This window comes from Siphateles boraxobius, unplaced genomic scaffold (assembly GCF_051911475.1).
Source record: "Siphateles boraxobius isolate OS27281-9 unplaced genomic scaffold, OSU_SipBor_1 87, whole genome shotgun sequence".
Lineage (NCBI taxonomy): Eukaryota > Metazoa > Chordata > Actinopteri > Cypriniformes > Leuciscidae > Siphateles > Siphateles boraxobius.
In genome coordinates, this window is record NW_027509216.1 from 797,039 (window position 1) to 810,211 (window position 13,173).

Sequence of the window (13,173 nt, forward strand, 5' to 3'; positions counted from 1 at the left end):
GTTTTTTTTATTATGCATGTTGAAGCAATTCTTGATTTATGATTAATATTTACTGAGGGATGTGCATCCATATTGACCAGTATGTCCAGCTAGCTAATCAACATTTAAAATTCAATATAGTCTATAAATCTATAGTCAAATTGTTAATACATTGCTTTCCATCTTGTATAATTAGTGCAGTTGTTTAGAGTTTTTAACTACACATTGACTGAGACTAGATAATCAGTGTCTTGTTTTAAAAGTATGTACTGTATAATGTGTACTTTGATGAGGAGTGCCATCATTCACGCCCATATATTGTACAGTATGTCTGGTCTCCACATATATTTCTGCTTGAAAAATGCGTGTTTCATTTTGTGCGCGCGCATATAAACTAGAGCCCGACCGATATATCGGCGGGCCGATATTATCAGCCGATTTTAGGCATTTTCCTAACTATCGGTATCGGCATTTATAATGGCCGATAAATGAATATTTTAAAAAATGCGGGTACGGTGATTCATGTAAGGGTGGCGCTGCCAATAAAGCACCTAAAAGCTGTCACAAGAACTGGCAAAAATAATGATTATGAATACAACAAATATAGCAAGGAGACATTTTAATTGTTTATTAATAAACAAGTGTTTTCAGTCAGTGTCAGCCAAAGATGAAGTTGACGATGCTGACTCGCGATCTTCAGTGAGCGCGCGCCAGAGAGAAATGCACATTTCATACGATTACATGAGTCTGTCTGTCTTTCGTTTTGAATTGTTCTGTTTAAAAGTAGACATTTCAATATAGATATATTTCAATTCTCAGGTCTATACGCTGAGTTTCGGTTCATGAGACGAGCTCCAGTTCACCCGCAGGCGCCTCCGTGTCGAGATTATCTATCGTCTGCTAAATTTACTTCTTATAAATTAAATCCAGGCAAATGGCTGATGAAACATTGATTAAAATTAAGATACAATTAATACAAAACGAAATTCACTTTGAAACGAAAGGTTTTGTGCTTTCTGTTTGATGTCTATGTGAAAGTTTCAAAGCATATTTTAGTGCCGCTTTCAGAGCGCTCACGTCCGTAGTGCTGAACTGTCGCGTCTGTAACATTGTTTTTTCCTCATAAATGCAAACACGAAAAATAAAATAAAATAAAATAAAATGAATATTTTATGTAGCCTGTGGAGACTGAGAGCCAACCCTTCTTCATCCGGTGGGTAGTAGCCTACTTGTGATTTGCGCAGTGTAATTCACAGAATTGATTTCTCTGCTACAAGCCTCCGTCACGTATTGTGTGAGCTTGTGACTATTGCAAGCGCGCAGCTGAGAAGTCCTGATTATATTGTCTGCTATATTTAGGCCTTCTTCTTATTTATTAAGGCAATTGGTTGATGAAACATTGATTAAAATGCGTGGCGCGAGCGATCTCCGACAGTAAACTGATTCTGCTTTGTCTAGGGTAAACAGCTGTTGCGACGCGAGCAGTAACGGCCGCGTCCGGTGTAGACACCGTGTTAAAGCTCATTCTGCCTGATAACGCTACGTTACAACATCAAGCAATATTCCAAAAATGTATATAATTATAACACTTTATATAGGGCCATTTTGCATTAAGAGTAGCCTAGTTTCACGTTTAGTACATTTTGCTTACTAATTATTTAAAATAGTATAAAAGTACTGTACATATGTAATTAAAAACGTTTTCATTATGATATTATTCATTTTACTTTAGTAAAAAGATCTGAGTTCTTCCTCCACTGGTAGAGATTAGAGGAATTAAGAGTAAAAATAGAAGATAATAAGGTTTTGTCAGTGACACTTTTTATATATTTATTGATACAAGTTATGACTAAATTAAAAGACAAAGTCGTCGTTAGTGAAGATTATGCAACAGTATTTAGAATATAATATAATATAATATAACATGCAAAGTTTGGTTACAGCTCAGCTGTATAATTCTCATTCTATCATTCCCCCTGCCTCCATTACATATCTGTGTCACACAAGTGTTTGATTACCACATTTGAGTGATCATTGCAAAACGTGTTTATAAAATATATTTATTCTGTTTATAGCTACTGTGTAAAGTACCCATCAAAAGTTTGTACACACCAATAGGAAAGTGTCCAAACTTTTGACTGGTATACTGTACTATAATACACATAAATAATATTGCTACTGTATTATAATATACACATAAATAATATCGGCCGATATATCGGTATCGGGCTTTTTTTACTCCCTAATATCGGTATCGGCATCGGCCCCCAAAAATCCATATCGGTCGGGCTCTAATATAAACGCATGATAACATGCGACGCGGGTATCTTTTCCGAGCTTCAGTAAACAAACACCGTTGCACTTTGTCGTTTATCAAAAACAAACGTAATAAATAAGTGTATTTTACTCTCACTTTTGTCAGGCATAAAGTGATGCAAGAGATGCACTCCCTGCCTGCCCAGCTAGGTTAGCAAGACCGAAAAAACACAATAGAAATGCACATAAACTTAACTTTACTTTGCTGACATCAAACTTGGAGAGGAGAGAAGTTTACCTGATTGTTTTTCCCGCAATTCACTCTCATGTATATTTTTAATTGTATATACAATTGTTAATGTCTAATTTTGATGATTTTTATTATGAAAAATACTCAATTACTTCAATCTAATACACTGTAACTTCACTGTATTGCTGCCAAATTCAGTTTACACATCACTGCTGTCCTGATGGTTATACTACAACACTTATTTTGGGGAAAATATATTTTTAATTGTATACACAATTGAACATTTAAATGTAACTAAAACAGGTGTGCAACATATCGTATAAAACAGATATAATATATGTTGATTTCATATGTTGGTACTATTTTAACAAGTTTTTATTTTCACTGAGCATTGTATTGTTTGTTTGTTTACAGTTTTATTGCACAAAATAAAAAATTTTTGCAATGTTATTGCACTACATGCATGTTCAACATGTTGACCTCCAGTGTGAGGTAGTTATTTATTTTTATTCAGTTTGCACATTTTCGAGTTAAAAAAATAATCTAAAAATGTATTTCTGGTTAAACCGTATACCTGAAAAGGTCGAAGTTTGATGCGTTACAAAAGAGTTGTTGTAAAATTGAATGGTCACAGTTGTGTGGTTTTGAAATATGTGGCAAAGAAAATAAAATGCAAAAACTGTATTACTTCTGAAAAAGTTTTTTTTATTTATCTTCCCATTAAAGCTGTAATTTTGAAAATGTTGTGGAAAAGAAAATAAACATAAAAAACTGTTATATAGCAAGAAAACTGAAATTTTTTAAATTTATTTTTCAAATGAGAAATAAAAGCCCAATGTGACATATACAGGTGCTGGTCATATAATTAGAATATCATCAAAAACTTTATTTATTTCAGTAATTTCATTCAAAAAGTGAAATTTGGATATTCTATTCATTCATTACACACAGACTGATATATTTCAAGTGTTCATTCCTTTTAATTTTGATGATTATAACTGACAACTAATGAAAACTACTGAGCTGAAGGCCACTATCAGAGCAAGCTGGGCTCATAACACCTGAGCAGTGCCACAGACTGATCGACTCCATGCCACGCCGCATTGCTGCAGTGATTCAGGCAAAAGGAGACCCAACTAAGTATTGAGTACTGTACATACTCATACTTTACATGTTCATACTTTTCAGGTGGCCAACATTTCTAAAAATACTTATTTTGTATTGGTCTTAAGTAATATTGTAATTTTAGGAGATACTGAATTAGTTGTCAGTTTTAATCATCACAATTAAATGAAATAAACATTTGAAATATATCAGTCTGTGTGTAATGAATGAATATAGTATCCAAATTTCACTTTTTGAATGAAATTTACTGAAATAAATCCACTTTTTGATGATATTCTAATTATATGACCAGCACCTGTATGTAACATTAAAAATGTATCATAAACGCCCAATGTCACATATATGTAACATTACAGATCTTTGACAAGATTTGACAATCTTTGGTAGTATTTAAAAAACAACTGCAGAAACAAGTTTTTAGTGGTCCATTTAGTCTGTTTTATATGCCCCATAATTTTCCTATAAGGGGAAATTGGTCCGGGTTCTTATGGGTTAGCATATTTTTTATGATTTTTATTTATTAAACAATAAACATATTCAATAACTTCACTGTAATTCAGTGCATTGTTGCCAAATTCAGTTTACACATCACTGCTGTCCTGATCGTTATACTACAACACTTATTTTGGAAGAAAATATTTTTTAATTGTATACAATTGTAAATTTATAATGTTTATGAAACATATTCAATAACTTCACTGTAATTCACTGTATTGTTGACAAATTCAGTTTACACATCACTGCTGTCCTGATGGTTATACTACACTTATTTTGAAAAAAAAAATTAATTGTACAATTGTAAATGTATAATTTTGATGATTTTTATTATGAAAAATATTCAATTACTTCAATGTATTGCTGCCAAATTCAGTTTACACATCACTGCTCCTGATGGTTATACTACAACACTTATTTTGGAAGTAAATATTTTATCCCATGAGAGCCCGCTGTGACGTGCGTGTCACAAACACTGGTGATTATCTGGAAAGGTCTTTTTAAAGCATTATACCTCACTTTCAACCCAGGAAGTCCCTAAGTGACATTTAAGGAACACCCAGGTTCAGTCATGTGACAATGTGTGCATTTGTGTTGCCATGGTAACATTTCCAAAATGGTGGCCTGTCTGGTGTGCACATGTTGCAGTGTCAGCAATTTTTAAAAACACTTGTTCCCTTTCGAGAGGTCTCTCCTATTGCGTAAGTAGCTTACGCTATGGGAAAACTCCTTTTCTCGAGAATATTGAAGTCTTTATGTAAAACGCATTGCAGCTGCACAGCTGACAGCAATGAACGAAGGCAGCTCGGTCATTGGCTGTGCTGCGGCAACTTGCTCGAACCAATGACGGGGCGACTCTGAATGCGCGACCAATGAGTGCGCTTCGCGCCCGCGCGCGTCAGAGCCCGCCAAGATGGGCGTGGCCAAGAGTTATATATTGGGCGCCCCGTCATGAGAGTTCTTTAGATTTAATCTCCTTCAGCGAACACCTTCTTCGCTGGATCCTCCGGATTATTGAAGCTTCGCCGTCGAAAAGCATACCAGCGGGATTTGCTACGAGGACGTCGGCACCTTCAGCCGCCTTCTAACGCGATCCTACTGAGCCATCCGGCGTACTGCTCACGCAAGTATTTACATCTGTTCGCTCTGCGACACTTGTAAAAGAGCAAATTTTCCAAGGCGTTGTTTCAAATGCCTTCCTGCGCGTCGTGCAGAGACCTTCTCCCGGACGGGGATCGTCACATCATCTGCGCTCGCTGCCTGGGCCGGGACCACGCAGAAGCTGCTTTGACCAAGGGCGGATGCCCCGAATGTGACGACCTGGGTCTCTCCGCACTGCGGGCTCGCCTCGCCGCTTTCGCAGTGAGCGAGCCCATCGCCGCCATCCCTCTGTTCGAGCCGCGCACTAAGAAAAAGCGCCGCTCACAGAGGCTTCCTGAACCTGAGCTCAGTGACGTCACGCCGAGCCAGTCTCCGCGTGCTTCACCGCCGCTCTTGCCTTCCCCACCGCCGGTTCAGTTCACCCAGCCGGACCCACACCCCTCTAGCAGAGCGGTGGGCCTCGTGACTTTCGGCGCGTCCGAGGACGACGGGGGAATGGATGACAGCTTGTCAATCGACGCTGCATCGGACGACTGGCCGGGCTCCACTCTCGACCCCGCCCCGTCGACGCTAGCTAGCGCGAGCGGGGGATCCACCATGGATAGCGAGATTATCCGCGTTCTCTCTAAGGCCGTGGAACACCTCGGGCTCGATTGGTCTTCTCCCGAAGAACCAACCCGGAGCCGACTGGATGAGTGGTTTCTGCAGGGGCGCCAGCAGGCCCCTCGGCAAAGGCCTTCTCCCTTCTTCCCGGAAGTTCACGACGAACTCACCAAGTCGTGGAAAGCCCCCCACTCTGCGCGCCTAAAGCCTTCTTTTTCTTCCTCGCTCTCCTCTGTGGACGGCGCGAAGGAAAGAGGCTACGAGGGAACACCGCCCCTCGAGGAGGCCGTGGCCAATCATCTCTGCCCGCCCTCCACCACCGGATGGAAAGCCAAAGCTTCCCACCCCTCGAAGCCCTGCCGCACTACTTCAGCTCTCGCCGGTCGCGCCTACGCCGCCGCCGGCCAAGCTGCATCAGCGCTTCACTCTATGGCGGTACTTCAAGTGTTCCAAGCCAAGCTTCTCCGCTCTATGGACGAGTCTGGCCCCGAACCCGAAGCCTTTAAGGACCTACGCAGCGCGACTGACATAGCCCTGCGAGCCACGAAGGCCACCGCCCAGTCTATCGGCCGTGCCATGGCTAATTTGACTGTTCTCGAGCGCCATCTGTGGTTGACTCTGACTGAGATGAAGGACGCGGCTGTTTGGACCGGCGGTTAAGGGTTTCGCCGAACGCTTCACTGAGGCCCAGAATGCTTCACAAGCTATGCGGCATTTCCTGCCCAAGCGCTCCAGCTCATCGCAGAGCAGACAGAGGCCGCCGCAGCCGCAGCGGGCTAGAACAGCCCCCACCGCCTCTCAGCCCGCGCCTCAGGCTGACGCTCGACGCCGCTCGCGCTCTCACAACTGCAAGCCGCCTTCTGAGCGACGGGGTCCTCGGCCCAAGATTGTGCTGAACCCCGAGCCTCGAAAGCCGTCCTAGCCACAAGAATGAAAAGAGAGAGTGCGTGTCTCGCAAAAGCCGGACCACTCTCTCTGCAAAAGCTCAAGCATTACCCAGTCCCCTTACAGGCGGCTGGATATGTTCATACAGCAGTCAATGGGCCAGTCACAGAGCTCGCTCACCTGCAAACAAACGCCGTTTTTACGGCGACGCACAGAAAACACAAAAAGAGTCTTTTTCTGCCTGTGTCACTAAGGGTTCACATGTCCACAAAGTGTGCATTCCCAGATACTGTCAAAACAGTGCCAAATTCATTCCCAGCTCAAGCTGCGCACCCCATGAATGTAGATCACGTGCCTACGGTCATGTACGCACCACTACACACAAGCACTGTTCACACAGTTATAAATTCATCCCCAGTAAAAGCGGGAAACATTATAAAAGTGACGCGTGTGCCTACCACTGTTTATGCACCCCCACTTATAAACACTGTCCTTACAGTGTCAAACACAACCCCAGCCCAGGCTGCGAGTTTTACAGACACAGCGCGCGCTGCTGTAATCACACACGCGCCCATTCACTCAGCTGCTCAGCGCGCGCCCGCGCCTCTGAGAGCTATGAGCTCAGGCGATTCGCTGGCCGGGTCCCTGCGTCACAGCGGCCCGCCCCTAGCCTGTATTCAGCCCATATCTGTACACGCAGCGGCATGGGAAAATATTCCAGATATGCCGAAATGGGTATTGAATATAGTAAAGCACGGATACTCGCTCCAGTTCGCTCGCAGACCACCACGTTTTACGACTGTGGTCGAGACGAAAGTGAGAAAAGAGTGCTCACATGTTCTACGCACCGAGGTGCGCAAACTAATAGAAAAGGGCGCTGTGGAAACTGTTCCCCCCTCTCTGAGCGAGGCAGGTTTTTACAGCCGCTATTTTCTCGTCCCGAAAAAGGATGGCGGTCTCCGCCCCATCCTAGATCTCAGACACCTGAACAAAGCACTAATGATTCGCTCGTTCAGAATGTTAACAACCAAGCATATCCTCGCGCAAGTACGCCCAGGAGATTGGTTTCTCTCAGTGGATCTGAAAGATGCTTACTTTCACATTCCAATAGCGCCTCATCACAGGCCGTTTCTGAGATTCGCTTTCGAGGGACAGTCGTACCAGTACACAGTACTTCCGTTCGGCCTGTCCCTGGCTCCCCGTACATTCACGAAATGTATGGATGCAGCACTTTCCCCCCTAAGGCGAAGGGGAGTGCGAATACTGAATTATCTCGACGATTGGCTGATTCTAGCACAATCAGAGAGTCAGTTAATAACACACAGATCTTGGATTATCAGCCATTTAGAAGGCCTGGGTCTAAGAATCAATTTTGCAAAAAGCATACTATCTCCCAGCCAGAGGATTTCTTTCCTGGGAATAGTTCTAGACTCGATGCAAATGACAGCGCGTCTCTCATCAGAGCGCGCGCTCACCATCCGGCGCCTTGCAACATCATTCAGGGCGGGCGCGCTCGCCCCCGTCAAGCGGTTTCAGAGGATGCTCGGTCTCATGGCCTCAGCATCGGCCGTACTCCAGCTAGGATTGTTGCATATGCGCCCTCTCCAACGCTGGCTCAAGAGCCGCGTACCTACTCACGCGTGGCGTTCGGGCCACCTTTTAATCAGAGCGAACCACGGCTGTATAAAAGCCCTGACGCACTGGAAAGCCGCCGACTGGTACCAGTCAGGCGTGAGTCTGGGTGTGAACACAAGGAGAAAGATGATAACGACAGATGCCTCCAAAATAGGTTGGGGGGCCCTTTACGAGGGCAGGCCTGTCTCCGGCTTTTGGTCAAACCCGGAGAAGCGCCTACACATAAACTGTCTGGAAATGAAAGCGGTCGCTTTGGCTCTCAGAGCCCTGCTCCCACAGCTGAGAAACGAACACGTCTTGGTCCGAACGGACAACATGACGGTAGTATCGTACATAAATCGCCAGGGTGGACTCAGGTCGAGCTCCATGCATTCAATGGCCAGGAGACTCATTTTATGGTCCCAGCACAACTTGCGCTCGCTGAGAGCAGCGCATGTGCCAGGTGCCCTGAACCAGGGGGCGGACATGCTATCCAGAGACAAAATTCTCCCAGGAGAATGGGCTCTCTACCCGCTGACGATTCACTGGTTATGGAAAACCTTTGGCAAAGCGGAGATCGACCTCTTCGCCTCCAAGGAGAACGCGCACTGCCCTCTTTTCTTCACGAAAAGCATGGATGCGCTCGCCCAGAGCTGGCCGAGCCGTCCCTTATATGCCTTTCCCCCGATCGCGATGCTACCGCAGGTCATCAGTCGGGTCAGAGAGGAGAAAAACGCAGTGCTGCTGATAGCCCCACTCTGGAAGAACCAAACATGGTTTCCAGATCTGATGCAAATGCAATCTGCACCACGGCCGATTCCACTGAGGCCAGACCTCCTCAGTCAGGCCAACGGGATGATATTTCATCCCCGCCCCGATCTGTGGGCCCTTCATGCATGGCCCCTCAACGGGTTCCCAGGAACCTCACGAGCGGAGCACTAAAAACCATCGCTGAGGCGCGGGCGCCCTCCACGAGACGCTTATATGCCCAGAAATGGAAAGTGTTCAGTGTCTGGTGTAATGCCAAGGGCCTGAACCCTGAAACATGCGAGATTACGAACGTACTCGCTTTTCTACAAGGGCTTCTGGAGGCGGGCCGCGCCCCCTCCACGCTCAAAGTATATGTGGCGGCCATCACAGCATCACACGACCCTGTAATGGAACGTCCATTGGGAAGAAACGACCTAATTATTCGTTTCCTAAGGGGCGCTAGGAGGATGAACCCTTCACGCCCCCCCTCAGTGCCGATCTGGGACCTAGCTACTGTCCTAGACGCTCTTAAAGGGCCTCCGTTCGAGCCACTCCGAACCGTGCACCTTAAACAGCTCTCGCTCAAGACTGCGCTCTTGCTGGCACTCGCCTCGGTCAAGAGAGTGGGCGACCTGCACGCGCTTTCGACAAGCGCTGCCTGCCTAGAATTCGGACCTAACGACTGCAGGGTCGTCCTTAGACCGAAACATGGGTATATTCCTAAAGTGCTCACCACTCCCTTCAGAGCACAGGTTATCTCCCTAACTGCGCTATCGTCCCCAGCAGACGAACACGACGCTAATCTACTCTGCCCCGTTAGGGCTCTCAGAGTGTATTTGGAGCGTTCTGCCCTATTCAGACAGACAGAACAACTGTTTGTATGCTTTGGCGGCCGTACGAAAGGTTCCGCCGTTTCAAAGCAGAGAATCTCTCACTGGATAGTTGAAGCTATAGCGCTGGCTTATGAAGCTAAGGGACTTCAATGCCCCTGGGGAGTCAAAGCACACTCCACCAGGAGTGTGGCTTCTTCCTGGGCATGGTCGAGCGGGATACCGATCGAGGATATTTGTGCGGCGGCAGGCTGGGCCTCACCGTCCACATTTATCAGGTTCTACAACCTACAGGTCCCGACACTGCATTCCAATGTACTATCAGCATGATGCTAGTTGAACTACGAGTTCGTATCTAGATTATGTATGTGCTTGTGTCACACTGAGCGCCTTCTAGCCGCTCTGTATTCTTTCCCACATATAAAGCTCGCCTCTGCCGGCTAGTTGGATGATAACTTTGCTTTTTTAGCTCAGGCACCTGCCTCTGGCTATCATAAGGCGAAGTTCAGCACGCACGGCGTTTTGCATGGTGTTCCCATAGCGTAAGCTACTTACGCAATAGGAGAGACCTCTCGAAAGGGAACGACTCGGTTACTAACGTAACCTCGGTTCCCTGAGAGGAGGGAACGAGTATTGCGTAAGCTGCCGTGCTTGTGCTTGGTTAGTTCGCTTCAGTCGTTTTAACCTAAAGAACTCTCATGACGGGGCGCCCAATATATAGCTCTTGGCCACGCCCATCTTGGCGGTCTCTGACGCGCGCGGGCGCGAAGCGCGCTCATTGGTCGCGCATTCAGAGTCGCCCCGTCATTGGTTCGAGCAAGTTGCCGCAGCACAGCCAATGACCGAGCTGCCTTCGTTCATTGCTGTCAGCTGTGCAGCTGCAATGCGTTTTACATAAAGACTTCAATATTCTCGACAAAAGGAGTTTTCCCATAGCGTAAGCTACTTACGCAATACTCGTTCCCTCCTCTCAGGGAACCGAGGTTACGTTAGTAACCGAGTCGTTTTTGTTACTAAAGGTATGTTTCAACCCATGCAACAATTCTAATATTTTAGATTACACTTGACCTGATTTTGCAACACGTCTTGTACAAATTGATATAAAACAAGTTTTGAAAATGTTGTGGTGACTTTGTGTCACATCGGGCTGTTAACCTTAAAACAGTCGTTGGAATTGTGATGTGACGTATGTGTCACATTAAGAAACATGGTAATGAGCTGCTCAAATACTTTAGATGATTCAATTATTTTAGTGTTATATATATTCTGCTGCTCAATTCAAAGCATATTGTAACATATGTAAACAAAAAAATGTCAAATTAATAACATTGTTAATGAAATGTATTTTGAAAATATTTTGCATACCTGTAACTAAAACAGGTGTGCAACATATGGAATAAAACAGATATAATATGTTGATATCATATGTTGGTACTATTTTAACAAGTTTTTATTTTCACTGAGCATTGTATTGTTTGTTTGTTTATGGTTTTATTGCACAATATACACATTTTTGCAATGTTATTGCACTAAATGCATGTTCAACATGTTGACCTCCAGTGTGAGGTAGTTATTTATTTTTATTCAGTTTGCACATTTTCGAGTTGTGAAAAATAATCTAAAAATGTATTTCTGGTTAAACCGTATACCTGAAAAGGTCGAAGTTTGATGTGTTACAAAAGAGTTGTTGTAAAATTGAATGGTCACAGTTGTGTGGTTTTGAAATATGTGGCAAAGAAAATAAAATGCAAAAACTGCATTACTTCTGAAAAAGTTTTTTTTATTTATCTTCCCATTAAAGTTGTAATTTTGAAAATGTTATGGAAAACAAAATAAACATAAAAAACGTCTCGGTTACGTATGTAACCCTTGTTCCCTGAGTACAGAGACGAAAGGGAACTGTTATTTAGCAAGAAAACTGACTAAATGTATTTATTTTTTGAAAATGAGAAATAAAAGCCCAATGTGACATATACAGGTGCTGGTCATATAATTAGAATACCATCAAAAACTTTATTTATTTCAGTAATTCCCTTCAAAAAGTGAAATTTGGATATTCTATTCATTCATTACACACAGACTGATATATTTCAAGTGTTCATTCCTTTTAATTTTGATGATTATAACTGACCACTAATGAAAATTCACTGTAATTCAGTGCATTGTTGCCAAATTCAGTTTACACATCACTGCTGTCCTGATGGTTATACTACAACACTTATTTTGGGAAAAATATATTTTTAATTGTATGTACAATTGTAAATGCATAATTTTGATGATTTTTATTATGAAAAATAAATAAATAACTTCACTGTAATTCACTGTATTGCTGCCAAATTCAGTTTACACATCACTGCTGTCCTGATAGTTATACTACAACACTTATTTTGGAAAAAGAAAAATTAATTGTATATACAATTGTAAATGTATCATTTTGATGATTGTTATTATGAAAAATATTCAATTTTAAATTCAACTTTACTCATCTAGAGCAGTTTCCGAAAAGACACATTTACATTTGTATTTACAGCTAAGAGAGAGACTATCTTACCAAAGGAAGACAATTACCGGTATTCTTCAGCAATACTTGCATCGGAAACAAAAGGAGGGACATTTGACAATTAATATTTCTGGAAAAGGTACATGTGTAAGCGCATCATTAATAATCACGACTCCCGATTGAGCAACCTCATTAGCTTTTTCGTTTAAAAATAAAACAATCGCGTTGTTCATTTTAGATGCAGGAACAATAGCGTTGTGTAACCAACTAACGTTACTACATTACCAACCGCTAAAGCACATCATTCCTCTACACTGAATTTACACAGAATCTTATTTCCATGACGCGAGTTAGACCCTCACTACTCCTGAAGCAGCCATGCCTCCCGGCAAAAAACAAGCCCACAACTTTCCCTAAAGAAAACTACTCCTCTACACAAAATAACACACAAAAAACATAAACAAACAAACTAAAGAAAAGTTAGAAATCAGACTCAGACTCACCACACGCTCTTCTCACTCACTCCGCAAACGCTCGCACATGCGCAGAGAAGCAAACAGAGAGAGAGAGAGAGAGAGAGAGAGAGAGAGAGAGAGAGAGAGAGAGAGAGAGAGAGAGAGAGAGGCAAAGTCACCAGTTCCCTTTCGAAGGGAACTCAACAATACGTCAACGACGTTATGGGGAACGCCTCAGGGTTGACAGGTGTCTGAAATCACTATCAAATCACGTCAATCATATTAACCGGCGACAGCCCGTGAATCATTAGCGTGAATGATTAACGTGCG

General features: G+C 43.4%; 1 protein-coding gene across 1 annotated transcript in view; it reads right to left on the reverse strand.

The window, feature by feature from the left end:
- Positions 1–12,932, reverse strand: part of LOC143731507 (uncharacterized) — a 32,080-nt gene extending 19,148 nt beyond the window's left edge. Inside the window, exon 1 of the mRNA XM_077222464.1 lies at positions 12,892–12,932. The gene's annotated coding sequence lies outside the window, so the exon portion shown is untranslated. The remainder of the gene's footprint in view (positions 1–12,891) is intronic.
- Between the last annotated feature and the right edge of the window lie 241 nt (positions 12,933–13,173).